Below are 18,048 nucleotides of genomic sequence, written 5' to 3' on the forward strand. Positions count from 1 at the left end.
TAAGTATAAGGTAAGCTTAAATTCAAGCCCAATCCTGGTCTGCATCAAGATAGTAAAATAGAAAATGTATTAACAGAAAGTTCAAACGTAGGTAAAGTGACAGTACAAAAAAAAAAAAAAAAAAAAAGGCAAAAACCCTACACCTAAAGATATAAATTAACAACCTGGATTCCTCCACAAATGCATATCACCTTGCTATATGTCCATGAGAAAAATTGACAAACTTTTAAGACCCTGTAAGTAAATACCCCTTCACTCTTGTACATTATAATTAAGCCAACCTTGTGAAATATAATTTGCTGTATATTGATTCCGTGAAAAGCCGAAATCAAAACTCAGTAGCCTTGGTGACTATTAAGCAGGTATTCTTTATTGCAGCGCTGAGCAGGAGAGGGAATCGCTCCTCCAAATGTGCGCACCGTAAAGGATCAGTTACACAGCTTTTATACAAGCCAAATGCGCAAATTCATGATATATGCACATTCATGGAGTTTTCAAGGAATGGTCAATTTTTCCATTATGAGAGCTCATTATCACCCAGCCACCTACCCCACGCTGATAATATCTTGGTGGCTTCAGAGACATTTAGTGTCTATGTACTTCATTTACTCGTCTTCATTACAGGTCCTTAGGTGAGCTTTAGCTTTTGTCTTGCTAACAAAGTCAGGCAGCTGGTTCTGTAGACTTGAGGCAGATTTGAGGCGCCTTCCTGTTCTTCTTTCCCTCTTCATCTTTATCACCTCCTTCTCAGAGACAAGTTGTTTCTCCTGAGGTATCACAATGCACACAATGTGCTAACATTGTGGTCCTTTAGGCAAAGCTTTGCACATCCTTTATATAGTTTATTGCTGACCAACTAGTATTTATCGTGTCCCTGCTTCAACATACTTCATTCGGTACATGCAAAAATATACAATACTTGTCAAATATAGCTATTGTTTAACCTTATTTTATTTCACGTTTACTGCTATGTTTGTTTACTTACATATATGTAATTCTGAGTGGGGTTTTATGGACACATAATCTCTAATCTCAGTTCCATGATTACTGATTATGAAAGGTGGAATCACCTATCTGGACAGCCCCTGAGTGGTGCAGATACGTGACAAAATGTCTCATTCAAAGGATTAAGATAATTTAAGGAATATCAACAATTTATCTCTGCCACCACCATCTGCCATTTCCTCTGACATATTTAACCACTCTGGAGAGAGAATCGGGCCCTTCAAGAAGGCAATCAAAACCTTCAGCAAAAGAACAGAGCTTTTCATTTAGTGAACAAAGTCTATTATCAGGAGAATCAAAGTATCTAAATACAGAAAAAAGTCCTTTGGGAAGAGAATAAAATCCTTCAAGAGAAGCATAGGGACTCTTCAGAGAAAACAAAGCACCTTGAGAAACAGCAAAAGGCCGTACAACAACAAAATAAAGCCCTCAGAGAAGAGATTAAGGCTCTCAAAGAGCAAGAAAGAGCATTTGCGATGGAGGAAAAAGCTCTTCAGCAAGAAATTTTAGCTTTATTGGAAGAAAATAAGGCCTTCAAGGAGAAGCTTAAGGCTCTTGAAAAGGACACCAAGGCCATTCAGTAAGAGGAGAAAGCTCTTTGTGAGGAAAAAATTGTCCTCACTGAGGAGAAATTTGCTCTCCAAGAGGAAAACGGGGCCCTTCAGGATGAGAAAACAGCCCTACAAAGCCAGGAGAAAGCTCTCCAAGAGCACAAAGTCCTCTCAATGGTATAAGATACTTGAAGAGGAGGAATAAAGCAATATAATAAAGAATCAAAGGCTTAGAGAGATTTAGCATAATGAGCAAAGGGTTTGCAACGACAGTAATTTTTTCACTGTTAGCCAGATATCATGGTCAAATCTTCATAACATTACATCAGCAGCAACTAATGGATAAAACCAGGGGAAATTTAGACTTACTGCAAAAACCTAGGAAGTTTGAAAGCACTGAAAGATATGTGTTGGTTTCTTGGATCCCTGAAGCCCAATAAATTACTGCTACCAATACATTATGCATATTCGCAGGTGTCTGCTTTACTGAGATATTGAATACCACAGAAAATAAGTTTCATATTATAGTATTTCAAAGTGTAGATAACCACTTTTTTTTTTTTTTTTACTAGAGAATTTCAGAGGATATTAATAAAAAATTTTACTATTGTATGGTAAAACCACTGCCCTTGTGGTGTACAAAGATATTGATTCAGTAGCTTGGAACTGGAAAACCATAACAGAATAAAAACAGCATATTAACACTACTTTTGGTGCATAGGAAACCAGGGACAAGATCTGTGTGCGTGCTGTCAGTTGCCTCTATCTGCACCTAGCCATAAGTAGAGTGACACATTGAATATTTGACACGTAACCTTGAGTTCAGGCCTCCAGAAGAGGTTCACCTAGGATGTCACATTAACAAAGAAATTCTTTATTAAAATAGATAATACTTATAGAAACAAAAGGACTAGAAAATAAAGTTCTCTAGTTCTCTTGCAGTCGAGCAAGGACAGTTGTAACTAACTTTAGGTATTTTCCTGTACAGATGGTTTTCTGGTGACAACCTCGATATATTTTGTCTTCCTTTTAGAGGTTTAGATTCAGATCCTTCCTTTGGACTCAGGTACTTTGCATGTTGGAATCATTCTCAGCAGAAGTCTGTCATACTGGAATGAACTGGAAGAGGCTGCCCAGGGAGGTAGTGGAGTCTCCATCTCTGGAGGTATTCAAGATCCGTCTGGACACCTATATCTGTGCAATATGTCCTAGGGAGCTGCTTTGGCAGGGGCGTTGGACCCGATGATCTCTCAAGATCCCTTCCAACCCTTAAGATTCTATGATTCTATGGTACAGATCCCATTTATTGTCACTTAGACAGAACTAAGAAGAGATGAACAGTGGACTACTGTTCAGTACTTGAATCTTTTTTTCTGAGTGCAGGCTAAATCACATGACTACCTTTGTAAATATCATATAATAATTGTTCAGTATTGTTGGTTGAAGCCTAAGTTAGGAAGCCTAAGGACTGATCCTATGACACATGGAGGAGTTTATGATTGTACTGGAAAGAATTTTAGAATTTTCAAGGACAGCCAAATAATTGTTTTCTGGACAAGGAATCAGGGCAGTTGGTGTAGTTAAGACATGCATTCTGAGTCAAATGTTAGACGCATCTGAGTTAGACAGCCCTGTTTCACATATAATTTAGGTGGTAGCCTATGCTTTGGCTGTCAGACAGGACATGTGAGGTGAGAACTATGACACAGATATGACAAAGTTAGCTGTCATGCAGGAGAAAGTCCTTACCTTTTTTCTTTGCTACCTGTGTGGTGACCCGCTGATGAAGAACCACCATTTCCCCCCACTGTGACTCCTTGCTGTGTGCACCAGGAGACACTCACAGAACTTGCACCTAAACTCAGGGTTTCCCCTATCTCTGAAGAGGAAGGAATTCTTCATATATTCTGAGACTCTGATATTCTGATATATTCCAACTTCTGTTGAAGAATATGATGCTGCTCTCTTAGAGATGCTTTCCCTAATCTTTTTCTTCCCTTGGCTCCCTTGGAATTTTATTACGTTTAGTCAGAATTAGATACTATGATAATAACTTGGCAAGATTATGTGCTAGTGATGGTAATATTCCTTTTGGAAAAATGCTGTATTCTAATTACATTAGTGGTTATTTCAATTCTGAGCTTGGCTATTTATATAATGAAGAAATATGGTGCTTTAATTTTTCTTTATTGCATTAATATGATTAAATTTACTTACATACAAATAAATTAATTATTCCATAAATACATTATGTTTAAAACATTACAGAATTATTGTGTGTAATTAGATACTTCAAGTATGATTAACAGTGTTTCAAAGTATTTTAAATTAGCTGTTTATTTCTTGTGAAAAATTAAACACCACTGTGGCACTAGGAGAGATAATAAAGCTTCAGCTAACTGTATATAAGCAGCCATACACTGACTATTGTGTACTGCTGAAGGTCTTGGGCTGTGATCAGCTGAATGAAGTCCTGTTGGAGGCCAGTCACCAGCAGTGTGCACCAGGGATCAATATTGGGACCAACATTGCTTAACACCTTTATTAATGACTCAGAGAACTGGAACAGCATGCACCCCCAACAGGTTTACAGACGACAAAAAACCAGGAGGAGTGGATGATGCAACTGATGGGTGTGCTGCCATTCAGAGGGACAGGCTGGAGACTTGGGCAGACAGAAATTTTCTGAATCTGAGCAAAAGGAAATTCATGTTTCCCCGGGGAATGTCCTGTGTAGAAATAAACTTATGTATCAGTAAATGCTTGTTCGTGACTACTGGGAAAGCAGCTTTGTAGAAAAGTACCTCGGATGACTGGCAGACTCCTAGTTGAATAGGAGATTGCAATGTGCCCTCGTGGCATAAAAGGCTAAGGGTATCCTGGACAGCATAATTCAATCAATCAATTAACAAAAATACCTTATTTGGGAAGGGAGGAGGCAGTAAAGAATTTGGAGACATACTGTTATTATCCGGTGTAAAGACAAGACAATGGACAGAAATTAAAATACAGGAAATTCCAGGTAAACATGAGAAGAATAATAGCAAAAAAACAAAACCAAAGGGTTTTTTTTATTCTGAGGGTTCCAAACTTTGAATAGATTTTCCAGTGAGTCTGCAGAGTCTCTATCCTTGAAAATATTTAAAACCTGCCTAGACATTAGTTTTAGGAGACCTGCTCCAACTGATCCTTCTTTGAGCAGGTAGTGGACTACATGATCACCAGATGTTCTGTCCAGTCTCAACCATTCTGTCATTCTTTGACAACATACCAGACATCAAGTTCATTGATGAACACAAATTACCTTCCATTTTTAACCTTACATCAAGTTTTCTTTTTCTTCTGTAGGGTTTCTTTAAACTTGAAAGAAGCTAAGAACAGTCTCATGAACATCAGACATGGTTTTGCAGTGCAATACAGACAATATATTTACAGAAAAGAGGGTATTACTATCACTGTCACTATTACTATTACTATTGATATTGCTATTGCTATTAGTGTAATAATAATCATCATGATTCAGTTCAAGTCAAGGTTAGGAAAAAAGCCCAAAAAACTTTTTCTGAAGATTATTTCCTTTGGGCACTTAGTATCTATTTGACCAAATGAGATCAGACTAAATTTCAAACCACAAAATTAAAAAAAAAAGCACAAAAAAGGGTAAATATTACTAAAAACCTGCAAATAAAATTATAACGTGTAAGGTGTTAGTCTTAAGACCTCTTGAAAATAAATCCTTCTAACACACTTTTTTATCCTGTATTTCTTATCATTCTATCCCTCTTATCCTTTTCTACATTATCCTTTAAACATGGTTAAGAGTGTAAGACAGCGATTTACCAGCATAAATTGAATCTGCCCTAGATGCTTTCAAAATCTGTGAAATCTCCAAACCTGAAGGTAAACCTCACTTACATATTCCTGTTGCCACACTGACAGAAAACAGCAGTTACAGTGAATGTAGCTGCAGAGTAACAGCATTGAAATTTCCTTTTCCAGGCAGGTAAATTCACTACTTTGGCTTTTCCCAAACTGTAATTCTGGTAATGAGATACCCAGGAAGGAATGCAGTACTGTGGCTGGGATCACACCAGACTCCTAGCCAAAAGGAGTACACTCTTCATACTCTGTAGTGAGGTGGTTCTTTCCAAAATGAATGGCATTTTTTGGCTATCGCATCATATCATGGTTTGATATCACATTTAATGCCCGTCTTCGACCATCATAACATCCTTTTGGTTTCTGTCCTCTGTATGGTGTTGGTATTTCAGATTATTCTGCTTTTGTTAATTCACACCAGCTCAGCATGTAACTGATTTTGCTGTTTTCTACCCTAATCTCTCTGGGATGCCTTTTATTACTCTTCTGTCCTTGTCATTAATCCTCTCAATGAATTTACCGTCTCTTCCAAATTATTAATGTAGAGGTTAGATAGAAGGCTGAACCTAAAACACACCGATATTCTACGATATTTCTCCATATCTGAAAAAAATGACATAAATTAATTGTCACATGCATAATTTTCATGCAGCTTGTAATTCACATGATAATGGCCCTGGCTGAAAAACTTTTCTATGCTGTTTTTTGTATATGAAACCAAAATTTGCGTATGTTTCATCTACTGTTCTCTTTTCTTTCCTTTGGACTATTTCCATAGCACCACAATATATCTCTGTGATCACTCCGCATGTGTAACCTCAAGCAACCTACTACTGTTGTTTCCAGATTAGGATACACGTAGGCACATGTCTCAGAGTAAGGCAGCAGGCTCTGGATCTGCCTCTCAGCTGGTAGCTCCTACCTCCCAGGTGAGAATGGCTCCAGCCAAGATGTTTTTGTTTTGTTCCAGAGAAGATTTTTGGGCAGGGAGGCACAGTCTCAGTTGCATGGCTGTGCTTTTGGTGGCCACATACTAGCCGAGCCTGCTGTGCAGTTACGTGAGGGCTCCACGTCTGCTCACCTGCCTGATTTTATGTTGAAGCAGAGATGTTTGAGCAGCCAGCAGTGATCTCATCTGGGGGAAGTGGAAATAACAGCAGCATGTTTTATAATCCTATTCATACTAAATAAATACCAATATACAATTCAGCTCATTTTCACATGATAGAGATCTTTTGAATGTGGGGACCCAAGAGCACTCAGGATCCTAGGAAAGGAAGATTATTCCCAGGATTTAGGACTGTCCTTGTTGCTCATATACACAAATACAGACTTATGCAGTACCAGTGGCCTAACAATCTTCAGAATCTATAAACTTCTAGTGTCAGTGCTAACAGGAACAGCTGTTTGTACAAATATTTAATGTCATTTGGTTACAGTATTTTATGCTCACAAATCGGTCAGGATGCTTTTTGGATATAAGTATCTTCCCCTCAGGTATCCCCCTACAATATCTATAGTGTCTCTCTTTGTAATGTACTTTATAAACCCTTTTTATTGCCTGTGAAATTCCCTGACTTGTATGAACATACTGTGTTTATTTGTTTTCACCTCTCCTTTTTATGTTCTTCTAAGTGTCATGGACTGTCTCGAAGAGCTAAGATAGCAGTTTTAAGTTCTTTGTCTCCTCCTGTGTGGTAGTCTGCAGTGAATAATTATCATTATTGTATTTATCCATTATTTGCAAATAACTTTATGAAAAACCCCTTACTGTCACAGCAGTCTTCCCGTCTAAAACTGTGGCACTGGCACTTTGTTTTGACATATGATGTTCCTCTGCAATATCATAGAATCATAGTCATGGAATGGGCTGGGTTGGAAGGGACCCCAAGGATCATGGAGTTCCAACCCCCTTTCCACAGCCTCCAGGCCTGGATCTACACAAGGCTACCCAGGGCCCCATCCAACCTGGCCTTGAACACCTCCAGGGATGGGGCATCCACCACCTCTCTGGGCAGCCTGTTCCAGCACCTTACCACTCTCTCTGTAAAGAACTTCTCCCTAGTATCTAAGATAAAGCTTCCCTCCCTTAGCTTTAAACCATTCCCCCTTGTCCTGCCATTGCCTACCCTTTTAAAAATTTGATTCCCCTCCTGTCTGTATGCTCCCTTCAGGTACTGAAAGGCTGCAATGAGGTCCCCCCGCAGCCTTTCCTTGTTCTCCAGGCTGAACAAGCCCATCTCCCTCAGCTTCTCTTTGTAGGGGAGATGCTCCAGACCTCTAATCATCTTTGTGGCCTCCTCTGAACCCTCTCCAACAGTTCCACAACTTTCTTGTATTGCGGGTCCCAGATCTGGACACAGTACTCCAGATGGGGCCTCACGAGGGCAGAGAGGGACAATGACTTCCCCGTCCCTGCTGGCCACCCCTCTTCTGCTGGAGCCCAGGATACCATTGGCCTTCTGAGCTGCAAGAGCACACTGCTGGCTCATGTTAAGTTTCTCACCCACCAGAACATCCAGGTCCTTCTCAGCAGGGCTAGTCTCAAGGACCTCTTCTCCCAGTCTGTATCTATGTCTGGGCTTCCTCTGGCCCAAGTGCAACACCTTACACTTTGCAGTGTTGAACCTCATTAGGTTCACCTGGGCCCACCTTTCAAGCCTGTCAAGCTCCATCTGGATGGCATCTTCTTTTTTCACCTCTACACTTGAAAGGACACCTTGGATTTTTATTTCACTTACAAGATTCACTCCAGTCTGTTTCATCTGTGCCAACCATTTCAGAATTAATAAACGCACTTCATTTGTCTCATCTGTTTCTTACAGAATTTATAAACATTTTACATGTTTCTGTGTAATTTCATCTTCCTCCATACTTTCTTTTGTGAGAGTCTTCTACTGGATGCAATAGGCTTCCCTGTAAATGTCAGATCTGATTTTAGGACTACCACCCCACTTTATTCCTATATATATTTTTAACCACACAAAAACAAACCAAATGAAACCAAACCAAAGAACATTATTAGAAACCTCAAACTAGCACCAGTTTCTTTTCTTATCATTTGCTTAAGTTGAAGCCTAAATAAAGCAAATGGTTTCTTACTCATCCATAGATTTGTTGCCTACTTTGTTCAGCGCTCCTCTCCCCCTTTTCTTACCAGCTCCTAATACTGGAAGGCAAGCTTGCAATCATTACTATTGGTCTATTCTCAGAGCTCTCCTTAAGGTCTTGAACTTATTCAGGTTATACTCCACATGTGTGTCTGAGTTGTTCTGGAAAGCCCCTGATATTATTTAGGAAACCTCATATTTTTATTATACCATCTTTAGTTGGGTATGTAGAGGTAGATTGTGCTACCCTTTCCTGTATGAACTCCTAATCAATTTATTTTCTAAAGGGCCAACAAAAGGATTAGATGTCTCTGTTCTCTTTCTGCATTTGGCCTTAAATTATTCTTTGGACTTCTATTGTCTCACAAGATTATGTCAGTATAATTACATTTTCAGTGACAAAATGCTTATTGGAGTTACCAATTTTAAAATGTTCTATATGTGATACCTTAATTTTCCCTTTTTTACATCTCTTTAGTTCTTGACTCACTACCTGTGCCTCTTGGTCATCATCATGACGTTTGCCTGGTTTGGCTTCCTTTGTCTTTCCTTCATACTTCAACTGTCTTACAGGTCTGAATCACTCTACTCTCAAAGGAAACTGAACAACAGATAGAGGTGAGGTTAATATCCATGCCATTTAACTTCATCTCAGGAAAAAGTTAGATATTTAGCCTAACTAAACTGTCTTACCTACCTCTGTCATTAACACAAAGAGAATGACACTTCCAGCCTGTAATATAATCTACACAAGTTTCTAACCTAGGTAGAATAAATCAGATTCTGAGGAGATTTTCTCTGGAGATCTTCAGCTCTTTCCTTTATTCTTGTGAGAGAACGGATACTGACTTTAACTAGATGCCTCCCATACAGATATCTGAATTTAGAAGAGGCAACACTTATGCTTCCCATTTTCCCTAAAATCTGACACTCAACAAAACTCACCCTATATAACAAGACACAAATACGTTCTTTCATGCATTTGAAATCTACTGCCTGTTGTTTGACAAAGGTTTTTAAAAAAGGTAGATGTTTGTGATGCCGTCTGCCAGCTGAACATCACCATTCATTAATTCACCTTTGGAGTTCTCATTCTTTTGCTCACTTCCAACCTCCCTCGCCTGTCTCTTGAAAACAGGGTATCTGGCAACAGAGTGCAAACATGAAATCTTGAAGAAGTCATGAAATAACATAGTGGGTGAACCAAAGTATGGAACAGAAAGGTACATAATACACATTCTGCTTTCTTTTGTTAGGGATAAATCACAGTTACTGAGTTTTGCATCATTTGTGGTTATGGTAATATTATGTAGACTTGAAAAAACAACGGCTTTAGGCAGCATGTGGAGCCACAGTTCCTGGCAGTTTGGGGTTTGATTGCTCTTAGATGCTAGCTGTGATGGATTAGATATGGACAGCAATGGTGTAATTTACCTGAGTGGGAGAAATGAGTTTCAGCATCTTGGAACAGAGAGGTCTTAAAGCACTCTACATTCTGAACAACTGTTTTAACAGTCTGCTTATACGTGGGTAACAGTTTTTAAATGAAAATTGCAATTCAGTTGTCCTTAGGTGCTTTTCAATGTGTATAACCATCTGGGAGTTAGACCCTACCAGCAACCATGAACCACATAAAGGAAAAAACTCACAGTGATCAAGCGTCACAGACATGGGAAAGAAAGTCCTCACTTGTCATGATCACAGGCCTTACAGAGGTTACAGAATGAACAGCACCAGATATGGACACAAATTCTTCGCTCTTTCTCTTTACAGTGGATCTCCTCTAGAGCACTAAACATGGTGCCACTGGTGGAGCAATGCAGGTGTTTAAGAAAGGACTGCACGGTAATGCAGACATCTGTTTGGTTGGGTCTCATGAAGATCCATATAAGCTGCTTGGAACGCACAGCCAAGCCTTGAGCAAACATTACCCTGATGCAGGCAAGTGACATCTAGAGATTCAGTACATTGGACTGAGAAATATCCTTACCTCAGCAGCATTTGTTTATAACTCAGGCATAATGTATGATGCAGTTTCTGAGCCGTGTGATTTATCCAAACATCTAAAAGAAAGACATAACTTTGCCAGAAGCTTATTCTGGGGTGTCAAAGCAGATTTGTTTTTCTTTCATCAATGGCTGACAATCCTGGCTCCTTTGCTGAAGAGGCTGTCAGTGCTTTTCAGAACATGTGCTTAAAAAAAAATAAAATCTCTGCACTAGGGGAAATATCTTAAAAGCAGTTGTGGAGAATTTTCTCAGAGTCTTGAAAATAACATATATTGTGAAACACTGTTCACAAGGGCATTGAAAATCAGTGCTGCTCTGTATAGTGTTTCTTGCAGAAAATCACACAATGTGATTACATACCTCTTGATAGGAGGTGTCAGCTCCTGTGTTACGGCCAAATTCTAACCTGGATAATTACCTTGTGCTTATCTAAATTCCCCTCACAATTTCAACTGAATAAGAGCTATTGTTTTAGTTCACACCCTAAAATGCTGAAGTGCAGCATTACTGTACTTCTAACCAGAGAGGGCTGCATTTTGGTCATTAGTTTTGTAAGAATTTTCACTTTCAGAGAGTGTTGGGCAAATTGTCATTGCATAGAAACTTGTCCTAGAATTTTTTTCTAACATCAGAAATGGGAAGACTTGTAGCTAAAGGAAGCCACTATTAGGTAGAAAGCCTAAAAGGTTTGATGTCACTCAAGAAAAAAGAATTACATGCACACACACATCTAAGTCATAATTAATGTAATATATATCAGCATATATTCCATACACACTCAGAATTGATCTTATTAAAAAATCTTTTCTGAAGCAGAGTAAAAAGTATGAAAGAAATGTCCATGATTTCTCCCTCTCTCCATATTTACAGTTTATGTTTGAATAATTTGTAAAGCCCTTCAGAGCCTTCTGCTGCTATACAATTGGCTAAATCAGAGCTGAACAGACAAAACAGGCAAGACCTATGCTTCATCAGCAGTCACGTCAATTAAAGCTTATATACTGTTGGGCTTAATCTAGAACTTCCTAAACTCAGCAGACATTTATGTTTATTAATTTGAATGCCAAGGCTACTGAGACACGTTTGTTCTCCTTCACCTTTATTTTTTAAAGAGAAAATATACTTCACAGAAGCTCCATTTGTGGTCATCACTTCAGTAAATGTAAGCATAAATCCTTCAGGCAAATGAGAAAGTTGATTTCTGAATGCAATTATTTTACTCTCATTAGGAAAAAAAAAAAAGGAAAAATGAGAAACAAAATCAGATAGTAAGCAACCTTATTTTTTCTAGTCACATCATGTACCCCGTGTTACGTCTTTTTCAGTCGGCCTGGTCTTCTGATATCTGGCAATAAATTCCCATTTATACATACTTCTGTGCTTTATCCCCTATCTTACAAATTCACAGTTAGTTTTCCTGTTCCAGTTCAGAAAGACCAGAGGTTAACAGATGAAAAAGATGTAGGGTAAAAAAGGCCATCAATCATGTAAATGAAAATCCTTACGGAAAAGGGTGGGCTTAAGGATGCAGAAGTAGCCTTTGCCTTGGCATTTCAGTGCTCTACTTTGGTTTTAGCCACTGCTTTCACATATTTTTGAACTATTGCTGTCTAGAGTCCTAGCTCTTAACCATTTTAATACAACCAGCTATTGAACTGATTTTAGTATCAAGCACAACATTTAAAGCATAAGAACAGGTGGGACATAGCACCAAGAATGTTCTAGAGAGTACAGTTTTCAGCTCAACAACTCATGTAAATGAAAAAGGGGGGGAAAAAGCATAAAAACACCACCTAGGCTTTCATTTAAGGCAAGTAGTCCAGATCTGGGCACCAAAAATTCTGGAAATTAAAGTCATGTTCTATCTGCTAGAAGGTACTAATTATAAACCAGATAACTTTAGTCATTTTAACACAATAGGAACAACTCCCAGAATTATGAGCTTAACCTGTAAAAGGACTGCTTCAGAGTTCAAAACACATGAACTTTCATCCTCACATAAGTTGTGGACACCACTGTTCTGGGACAGAATTTATCTTATGTGAACTTCATTTAGCTTAACTACATTACCCAAATCAAATTAAGTCAAGTCCCCAAAGACAAATTTAAAATTTTACACATATTCCTCACTTGACTTTGTTACACAGTTGAGTTTGTTAGTAATTAAATGCTGACAGGAACATCCAATTTAAACGCAAAGGACCAGAGTGTAAGTAACTACTGAATATGCAAAAAGAGGAAAACAAAGGGGGAAAAATACTATTTGGATAAATTTTTATACATCAATGTAGTAACAAATGAGCTAATCTATGAAGGCCATAGCCCTTTGACTCTTGCATAAATTAATAAACCTTTAATGATGTTTTGTGATCTCATATCACAAGCCCCCTTGTTTCTACGGAAAAAAGCCAACTGCGAGTGGTAGGTTTAGTTTCCAGGACACTTCTCCCTGAGATCATAGAATCGTAGAATTGTAGGGGTTGGAAGGGACCTTGAGAGATCACCGGGTCCAACCCCCCTGCCAAAGCAGGTTCCCTATCTCATATCACTCAGATAGGCATCCAGACGAGACTTGAATACCTCCAGAGCAGGAGACTCCACCACCTCCCTGGGCAGCCTGTCCCAGGGCTCTGTCACCCTCACTGTGAAAAAGTTTTTCCGCATGTTGGTGCGGAACTTCCTGTGCTCCAATTTGCAGCCATTGCCCCTTGTCCTATCTCCACAGATGACATGGCAATGCAGCCATGGAAAGGAACTTCTTGTCTATATGTAGTTTATTCTTAAAGGCTAATACAGAAGAGAGAAAGCAAAATGTCTTTCCAAAATACATGCCTACTGAGATTGTTCACAATCTGAATTGACCTATTTGTTTTTCCAGTACTAAAGGTCTTTTGGACATTTTCTGACCAAAGTGTAAATTTCTACAACGGAGTTTTGTTCCTCAAATCCTTTAAAAATAACAAAAATAACCCTCCCTGCTAGTCCCAATATTCCTATCTGGTCATTGGTTAGGTTCCAGACTCTTTTCCTTCACACACCTCACTGTGTGTAAAGAGACAAAGTTAACGATATTGCTACTAGGCCAAGTCAGGCGAATAATTTTATCTACATTCAGTTCGCCAGCTGTAACATATTTCTTTGCCTTACTGGGAATATTATAAGGATAAATTAATTTAAAATCTGCGAGATGCTGAGAATGCACAGCAATGAGTTCCAAAGAGAAAACAATTAAATAAAGCAGCTGAGTGTGTAAACCACCGCTGACCAGTGTTTCTTACACCACTCCACTACTGCCCCCGGACAGAAAATACAACTGGACAACAGGCAAAGAATTATATGTGCTATATACCCTTTGCTGTGCTTTACATTAAAACTCTTAAGCAAGTGTTCTCATTCCCACAGTCTCCATACGGTCAAAATGGTTTTGCACAATTCTTAATATCAATTTCCTAACCAATGCAACCTGCTTGTCTATCCCAGAATGATGGGTGGGTTGTGATTTAGTAGTTATGGGTTTCAGCAGCACCTAAGTAAAACACTGTTTGTTGTTTATAGTTACTTTTCTGTTAAATGGAAAATTACACTCTCCAAAAAAAAGACTAAGTTATTGGCATTATTCCAACATGGTACTGACTGACAAATGCCAATTTACTTGTCATCATATTCAGCATGCCAGTATTAACATTTTCCTAACTGATTTAGAGTTTTTCTCACATACCAAATTTTAATAGCACCTCCTTAGGGTTATGAACATGTATTTACTATGTGATAGGTTGAAAAAATAAAAGAAAATCCACGTTTATTCATTATCGTATATATAATTTACGTTGGGTAAACTGGAAAATGCTTTCAAGAATCAACTAACATGAAAAGCATATTTGATAAACATGAATCTTTTTTATAATTTATATTCTCTTTTTCCAGGTTTCTGCAATATGTTCTGACTTATATTAGGGTACATTATGATTTAAATATAAAGATTTTTTTAAAAATTAATCATAAATACTACACAAAGTGAGATCTAAAAGATCCTAAAAAGACAAGAGGACAATTAAATATATAACTGGAAAATGTGCAGAATCGTAGCTGTAAGCACAGAGAATCGAAAGCAGATATACTCTATTTCTGAGTTTCAGCAGTGGAAAAAAGGATTGGATGTGCACTCATATATTAACCTTTCTAACCTGTCAAAATCACACACTCAGTACACCAGACCCAGCAAGCAGTTACAGCCAAAACCTAACTGCCAATTTCTTTTGATTTAAGAATAGAAATATAGAGGTCTCTTTTTAAATTTTATTTTTTCTTTAATGTGGAGAAATACACAACAGGTTTTAAAACTGAGGAAACCATAAAAGCAAAGGAAGAACAAAAGGACTTGCAGAAAGTGTATGCACTTGCATATTATCATTCTCTTGAGTGCTTCATAACTTGCAGTGGCTGAAATACTGATATTTGATTCATGCCTGGGAAGGGAATGAACACTTTCTTGTGTTTAGCTGGGTTTAGCAGTAATAACACACTGAGGTCTGTGGGCTTTACTTCAGCTTAGTGGAACACTTTGAATTAGCCACTGTCAAAACCACTTGATTGGCTGCTCAGTGTACCCTCGTACACAGCAGTGTGCAACCAGCCAATCACAATGCAGAATATTAACAAGGTCATGGTAGTGTAAGACACTCCTATAACTCAGAGATTACAAAAGACATTAAAATTCTGATACCCCATTCATAAGGAAAAGATTGTAATGAGAACAGAGAATGGCACAACATTAATTCATTGTGTGACAAAGAATATAATGAGAATGGGAAATAGTACAAACATAACTCATTCTTGTTACAGCTTTAAGATTGTAATGTCATGGTTCATATCACATACTTAGGAAGAAAGGTATGGCAGGAGAAGAGTTGCGATATTAAGCATAGTTAATCTGAATGCACTACACATTATTATATATGCAATATAATAAAAATTTGAAACATTAGTTAGAAATGGTTTGTTAAAATTGTTATAATTTCCCCATAAATTTTTGTTAACATTTTATTAATGCTGTTGATATGAAGGGTTGCAGTGTATATGTATACTTATTAACAGAACTGTCCTCACAATGTTTTTACTCATGTATATCTTTAGAAATCAATTACAATTAAAAATAAACAAATTGAGGACAGTATCTGTGCCTTTCCTGATACACATTACGAATCTGCCAAGACAGAGGCAGTGATGTTTAGTCATTTTTTCTGCCACAGTGAAATGAAATAAAATCATGAAAAAGTGATGCATTTACCTCCTGAAATTATGGAATAATTTTCGTTATTGCTCATCTACTACTCAGCAATGTGCAATATCCTACCTAATGTAATTGAAGCATTTAACTGATAAGACATTAAAAATCTTTGACCACCTCAGAGTCTGCCAAAGCCCAAAACAACCTCTTTTATTCATCAGGCTCTATGCAAGATCACCAAATCAATGCATTTTATTTTTCTTTTAAAGGTAAGTCATTAACTTTGTGGTCATTTCTGTTAAATAAAACCAGAACCATTCTCAAAGACACTCCCAGTGTATTAAATTTCAATAAAGCAATAGTATCAGATGTTATCTGCTTACTTGCTTTGACACTGTTGTCTGGTTCTATGTATTGTCTCTGACCTTTGACTGGGCACATCCAAGACCAGCAGCGAGGACTTCAGCACAACTTTTGTAAAGTTTGTTTGATCTAAATTGAGCTCCAAATGTTTGTAGGGTTTCAAAAGATCACTTTCAAAGATCCATACCTAGTGCAGGGAATGAAGAACAACCTGTAACTGCTGTATACTTTTGCAATGCACAGGCTGTATTGAGTACATTCAAGATTAAATAACAACAATAATATTAACAACAATATTTCTTGGTTAGCCTTATATAAAGGTTTCTCAGAAGAAACTAAAAGAATTACCTTCTAGGTTATAGAGTAGATACTGCACTTGGAGCATCAGTGGGAAATCACTGCCATCTGAAGGATCTTGGTATCATAACCAAACACATAACCTTAAAAGCATAGCAGAATTCCAGAAACTTTATCCAAGAGCATGCTTCATAAGAGACCTGACAAATCTTTAATAATCTAAGATCTCTTAAATTTTCCAACTCCACCCCTGTGTACAAGTGTGTTGCTCTTGCTTTGGTTCTGTATTGTCATGGAATATGTAACTCCTTGCATGTTTGCAGAGATTGCATTTTACCAATTCTTATTTGTCAGCATTCATACTCCAAACATCTTAGTTCTACATTCAAATACGGTTTTGGCCCCTTGACTATCCAATGGAAACTTCCATTCCACTTATTTACATATGAACGTATAATGTCAAGGGAAAGGTAGATGATTATTTGGTTTTATCACATAAATCAACTGCCAACAGGCAACTGAAAAGCAGATTTGTAACTTAAAGATGATATTTACATCGAAGGTCAGACAGGCAGCATTTTTAAGTGGTTCTAGAGGTGCTCTAGAACAGCTTCACCCTTCTTCCTTAACAGAGAAACTCCATTTCCCCACTGCTTCTATACATCGCAGAACCAAAGACAAACAGATGTTGGAAGACGAATGTAGAGGAAATATCAAAAATAATTTAATCTTGAATTAGAAAAAAAATACAATGAAAAGAACAGGTCTTAAATTGAAAGAAAATCTACATGTTTTCTGCTAAAAAGATTTTGAAATTAATCAAAATCTAAATAGGATTGTTCATTGTTCATTCAATATTCATAATATTTCAATTAGATTTATTGTGATGAAAATAAAAGCTGCTTTCTTTTTCTGTCCTTCAATGTGAAAGCTATGATATTAACAATATTGTAAAATTATGGATTAGACTTAGACCATTGATTTGCCCAGAAGACAATTGTTTCTCAAGAATCATAGTTCTATTTTCAGAATATTGGTTAAAATGTAAAGGAAATTGCTTTTGTGTGGTTACTGCTTTTTCTAGTCTAGGTGGATTAATTTGATCCTATATTTGTATGAATAAGTACGTTCCAAAAAGTGGAAAATATGTTTTTATAGTGTTAGTTACATTTTAGTATCCGCATTACATCCGGGTGCGTTGTCAAAACGAGACAGGTGTAAAGACCAGGAGCAAAGGAAAAAATGTGATTGTCTGAAGGATGTTATGACAGTTCTGTATGCATAATACATGCATCCCAGGAGGCAATTCTGCATCTGTTACATATATTTATGTATTTTTACTTGTACTTTTGGAGATATTTAAGATTTATGTTGATAGATTCTTTCCCCTTAAAGACAATGAAGGAAAACATGTAACAAGGGTACAATTTTGTTAGGCAGTGAAAAGAGGAGGGGGTGAAAGTTGTACACGTGGTAGGCTCTGTGAAGGTTAAGAAATTTCTATTCTCAACATTTAGTAGCCTTTCTGTAGTGGCTTTCAAAATGCTTTCAAAAGAAGCCTCTAATATATTTGATCTATGTGCAGCTAAAGTATGTTTCTGTTCATT

The 18,048-nt window shown here is 37.5% G+C and overlaps 1 pseudogene across 1 annotated transcript in view; it reads left to right on the forward strand.

Annotated features, from left to right (window-relative positions):
* Positions 1 to 1,761, forward strand: part of LOC311204737 — a 34,381-nt pseudogene extending 32,620 nt beyond the window's left edge. The window contains exon 3 of the transcript in view: positions 1,133 to 1,761. The product of the transcript in view is annotated as an uncharacterized misc_RNA (transcript). The remainder of the gene's footprint in view (positions 1 to 1,132) is intronic.
* The last annotated feature ends 16,287 nt before the right edge of the window (positions 1,762 to 18,048 follow it).

Source organism: Gallinula chloropus, assembly GCF_964237585.1.
Source record: "Gallinula chloropus genome assembly, contig: HAP1_SCAFFOLD_153, whole genome shotgun sequence".
NCBI classification, from domain to species: domain Eukaryota; kingdom Metazoa; phylum Chordata; class Aves; order Gruiformes; family Rallidae; genus Gallinula; species Gallinula chloropus.